At 42.9% G+C, this 5,582-nt stretch overlaps 1 pseudogene; it reads right to left on the bottom strand.

Moving 5' to 3' along the window:
* The window catches only part of LOC114619585, a 3,020-nt pseudogene extending 1,981 nt beyond the window's left edge, over window positions 1–1,039 (bottom strand).
* Between the last annotated feature and the right edge of the window lie 4,543 nt (window positions 1,040–5,582).

Genomic DNA, 5,582 nt, shown 5'->3' with positions numbered 1-5,582 from the left:
TTCCTTCCTTCCTTTCTTTCTTTCTTTCTCTCTCTCTCTCTCTTTCTTTCTTTCTTTCTGTCTGTCTTTCCTTCCTTCCTTCCTCCCTTCCTTCCTTTCTTCCTTCCTTCCTTCCTTCCTTCCTTCTGTCCTTCCTCCCTTCTTTTTCACAGCTGAATAAGATTCTAGTGTGCACATTCACTGTATATTTTGCTATCCATTCATCTGTTGGTAGACATCTGGGCTAATTCCATTTCCTTCCCACTGAACAGAGCAGTCAGAGCCATGGGTGTGCAAATGTCTCTGAGGGAAGATATTGTGCTGGTTGATTCTTGCAAACTTCTCAAACCTAGAAATATCTGGGAAGAGGGATTCTTAATTTAAAAATGCCTCCTAGAAGCAGCCTACAGGCCAGTCTGTAGAGATGCTTTGCTGTCTTGGTTCATGACTTCATGTGGATGGAACCAGCTCACTGTGGGCCCTGTGACCCCTCAGTGAGTGGGCCTGGGGGCTATAAGAAAGAAGTTTGGGGAAGTCAGAAGAATAAGCCAGTAAGCAGCACCCTCCATGGCCTCTGCTTCAGCTCCTGCCTCCAGGTTCCTGCCCGGAATCCTACCCTGCCTTCCCTCAGTGATGGAGTGTGACGAGTGTATAGCAGGAGGTATGAGGAATGAGGCCTCCGGCTGGCTCCCGGTCCAGCTGCCATGTTCCCGCACTAAAGCCAGCTACTGGCAGGCTGCCTTTTCCCAGTTGGGTGTTCTCCAGGGTACTCTCTCTAGCTAGTTGCTGTTGTGACCAGTTGCTGTGCTTCCAGCTCTGGTTTGCTCGTCCCTGGAGCCACTAGTTCCTTCACAGCCATAACCACCTGGTTGTTGGCAGACCTAGCTTCCAGTAACCCAGTAAATCAAAACTCTTGATACTTAAAGTTAACTAATGGATATATATATATATATATATATATATATATATATATATATATATATATGATATATGCATATTATATATTTCAATACATATCTTCCTATTTACTTGAACCATACGAGTCTATGTCCGCTGCCATTTTGCCTTTTTTCTTTTTCTTTTTTGGTTTTTCGAGGCAGGGTTTCTCTGTGTAGCTCTGGCTGTCCTGGAACTCACTCTGTAGACCAGGCTGGCCTCGAACTCAGAAATCCACCTGCCTCTGCCTTCCAAGTGCTGGGATTAAAGGCGTGCGCCACCACTGCCCGCCTGCCTTTTTTTCTTTGTCCTTGCATCTCTCCATGTCTCTCTCTTTCTCTCTCTGCCACCCTTAGCTCCCCCTCCTTTTTTCCTGTCCAATCATAGGCTTCCTGCTGCAAATAGATTGGGCAGGGAAATTTCTGCCACAGGAGTGAGGTGTGTGAACTCCAAAAGAGCAGAATTCACGTGGGTCTGGATTCTGGATAAAGCCGATTTTGGAGCTTGCAGACCAGAGGCTTCTGATAGAACCCAAAGCTTGGGCAAGAAGTAACAGGATCGCCATTGATGATGGGACATGAGTGTTAACTGTGCACCCTACTCTCATCAAGAGTCCCTTTTCTCGCTGGGCGGTGGTGGCGCACACCTTTAATCCCAGCACTTGGGAGGCAGAGGCAGGTGGATTTCTGAGTTCGAGGCCAGCCTGGTCTACAGAGTGAGTTCCAGGACAGCCAGGGCTATACAGGGAAACCCTGTCTCGAAAAACCAAAAAAAAAAACAGTGAGTCCCTTTTCTCATGGTCCTGTAGTCCCATTCCCCCCCCCCCCCAATCAGCTACCCCTGTCCTTTTAAATTCAAGCCCAAGAAAATAGTCTCCTCTGGGCAGACCTGAATGGTACAAGCTGGAACTTCCCTTTCTCCAACAAAAGTAGATTCTGTATGCATTGGCTGAGTTTGGTTTGGTGGGGCTTTCCCTTTAAATTAAGAGCTGAACATTTAAATTAAGAGCTGAACATTAAACTTCGAGCCTCGATCAGAGAACTTTGTCTTGGCTCCATGTTTCTCTCACCCTCCATCCCCTTCTTCATTTCCAGCCTTCCTTTCAGGTGAACCCAGTTGGTCCGTGGCCACAGGCGGCTACAGTTGGTGCCCCAAAGAGAGGCCTGAAAATGGGGGACCCACTGAGAAATGGTGCATTAGGTGGAGCTCCACGGAAAACGGGAGAAGAAGAGTATCCCGAACTTGGTAAGCAATGAACAGCATTGATGGTAGCGCCAGTTACTTTTTGGAGGCTGTGTTTGCAGGAAGTGTGTTTAAGGGAATACGGTCTAGGCTGAATAGGTGTTGACCCGATGCCGACTTTACCTAGTGGGTGACAGTGGAACATGGGACAGGAGAATTCTAAATAGGCATTCACCTGCAGCCTAAGAGCTGCCTCCGGCGAGAGGACCAGGGTTAGAAGGAATTGGGAAATTAAGAAAGCAGGGCACTGAAGAGCAACTCTCAATAGCTGCCGCTACACCGTCTAAAGAAAGAGATGAAGAGTTAGGTCTTGAATATGAGAGAGAGAGGGTTTCAGAAAAGGAGTTGTCCTCTCTCTGGGCTGTGTCAGCAAAAAAATAGAAGGCAAAAGCTAATTCAGAGCTCTCTTAGGAACAGAGAAAATGAGGAGATGTTCTGCATTTTCTCTGGCTTCTACAGGTAAAATCCTCAGTTCTGCTTTCTTTGTCTATTGTCTGTCCTTGGCGTGCCAATCTGTCCAGGTGTGTCAATTGTCTGGTTTTGTCTCGTTGTTTGAGTGTTCTGTGTTTCATATTCAAAAGGAAAATGGTTAAAACTGCCAGGTATCCATCTCTTGATCTAGTTTAACTTGGTTTTAAAGTCAGTCTTAATGTGCAGAGCAAAAGCTGATAAGTTAGGCTGCACTGTAACCAGGGGTCAACCGCAGCTGGAGAAGCCTTTCCAGAAGCTGATTGGCTACATAAGCTGCTCAGGGACCAACAGCTGTTTTGGCTTCTATGATAAGGAAGCTGAGAGTTGTTTTTCCTAGAAAAATCTCTGTGACAGCTTGAAATTACAGCTAGAAAAAGCAAGAAAATTTTGTTTAGTCTAAATATATAAGCTGTGTAGCCACTACATTTTTGTTTCTGACTGGTTTTAAAAGTATAAATATGTTCTGCATGTCTTGGTAATCGATTATTGGCCTGTGAGTTATTGGGTATGATTTAAAAATTTGCAACTTTTTTTGGTAACAGAGAGTTGGTTTAAAACTGGCAACACAGGGTTGGAGTTATTCAGAAACCAGATGTATAAAGACAAGATTTAAAACAATGTCTCTTCAATGAGATATTAAAAGCTGTACTGTCATACATTCATATAAGAACTGGCAGCCAAACTTTGTAACATGAAAGTAATGCACTTGGTGTTGATTTTAGAGAAAATCGATTGGTTTTTTGTTTGTTTGTTTGTTTGTTTGTTTGATTTTCGAGACAGGGTTTCTCTGTGTAGTCCTGGCTGTCCTGGAACTCACTCTGTAGACCAGGCTGGCCTCGAACTCAGAAATCTGCCTGCCTCTGCCTCCCAAGTGCTGGGATTAAAGGCGTGCGCCACCACCGCCCGGCGAGAAAATCGATTGTTTACATTGTTAAAAATTGGTTTTGTTTCCCAAAATTATGGTTGTAAAAGAAACTTAAAAATATAGTTAAACTGTGAGTATTCCATTGGCTGCAGTTGGCAGTTCAATCGTGAGCTTGGGATTTTTTGACTCACCCAAGTTTATGGTTGAGAAGAGGATAGAGCAGGTAGAGTTGAATAAAAGTGTTACAAACAGCTGTGGCACAGTACAGGCCTGCAGGAAGGATAATCTTTGGCCCAGGCCTCAGGATATAGGCCAAGATTAAGAACACTTACATTTGAATTAAGACAATGCACAGAGTGGGCTCAGCAGAAGCTTGTTATGGTCATCCTGACCTGGCCCTAGAAAGGTGTTTTCTGGAATTTGTTTATTGCCTTGCTTGTCCCTTGGGGAGGAGAGGTCAGCCTCAGACCCAAAGACATTCACAACAGACAGCTTATGGACCAGGAGTTATTGATAATGATTATGCTGGAGGAATTGAAATTATGCCTGCTTCCCTCCATGGCGTTATAGCTGTGCCTGCTAACAACAGAATTGCTCCAAAGAGTAGGAGAGGACAAGATTGGCCTTCAACTTGCCCTTTATCTGATACTCTCACTCAGCTGCAAGGATTGGTTATTCAATTAATCCAAAACAAAGTTCAAACTTAAGATTTATGAAACCTACAGCACTTGGGAGGCAGAGGCAGGTGGATTTCTGAGTTCGAGGCCAGCCTGATCTACAGAGTGAGTTCCAGGACAGCCAGGGCTATACAGAGAAACCCTGTCTCGAAAAACAAAAAACAAAAACAAAAAAAAGAAACCTACAGCCTGACTTGCCTACTCCAGCTGCCATTCCAGTAAATGCATATAGAATTATTATAGATTTAGAAGATTGTTTTTATAGCATTCCTTTACATCCTGGTAAAGGTAAGAGGTTCGCATTCAGTGAGTTGGCTTGTAATTTTTGAGAGACCATGAAGTGATATCATTAGAAAGGTTTGCCTCAAGGAATAGTTAATAGCCTTACTATCTATCTATCTATCTATCTATCTATCTATCTATCTATCTATCTATCAATCTATCTATATTTGTTGCTTTAACACAAAAAGTTAAGAGTTTGAAACTCTCAGTATTATTATTCATTGTATGATATTTTATTAGCTGATCCCTCTGAAGGAGTTTTTCTGCAAGCCTTTGCTCTCATATGAGCTTTAAAATTTTGGAGTGCTTGTTGCTTCAGAAAAGATTCAAAGGCAATATCTTTTCAATATTTGGGACCTCAGTTATATCCTAAGCAGATTGTGGCACAGAAAATTCCAATAAGAATGGATAGTTGGGGTTGGAGAGATGGCTCAGCCCTTAAAGGCTAGACTCACAACCAAAAGAATGAGTTCAATTCCCAACAACCACATGGTGGTCCACAACCATCTGTAATGGGATCTAGTGCCCTCTTCTGGCTTGCAGGTGTACATGCAAAAAAAATGGTTTACTTTCAATGATTTTCTTTTTCTTTTTTCTTTTTTCTTTTTTTCTTTTTGGTTTGGTTTTTTGAGACAGGGTTTCTCTGTGTAGCCCTGGCTGTCCTGCAACTCACTATGTAGTCCAGGCTAGCCTCGAACTCTCGAACTCAGAAATCCGCCTGCCTCTGCCTCCCAAGTGCTAGGATTAAAGGCGTGCGCCACCACCGCCTGGCTCCTTATTCCAAATAGCAATTAAATTGATTATTGAAAAATACTGATATTTGGACTATTACCTGGCAAACTTTTTAGGCAAATTTGATAATCATTATCCAAAAGACAAGTTGTTACAGTTTTCCTCTACACATGCTTTTGTATTTCCTGTAAATCTATGCACGCAGACCATAGAAAAGGTATTTACTGTATTTACAGGCAGCTCATCTATTGAGAAGACAGTATATGTAATTAGATCACATGTTCATTTTCTTGAGTTTCACTGTCTCAGCACAAATAATTGAATTATGTGCTATAGCCACTGTTTGAAATGCTGAAAAATCAAGTTTTCAATTTGTAGACTCATAGCCAGTATATAGC

Source organism: Grammomys surdaster, unplaced genomic scaffold, assembly GCF_004785775.1.
Source record: "Grammomys surdaster isolate TR1022 unplaced genomic scaffold, NIH_TR_1.0 164, whole genome shotgun sequence".
In the NCBI taxonomy this organism is placed as follows: domain Eukaryota; kingdom Metazoa; phylum Chordata; class Mammalia; order Rodentia; family Muridae; genus Grammomys; species Grammomys surdaster.
This window is presented reverse-complemented; position numbering and strand designations above follow the sequence as displayed.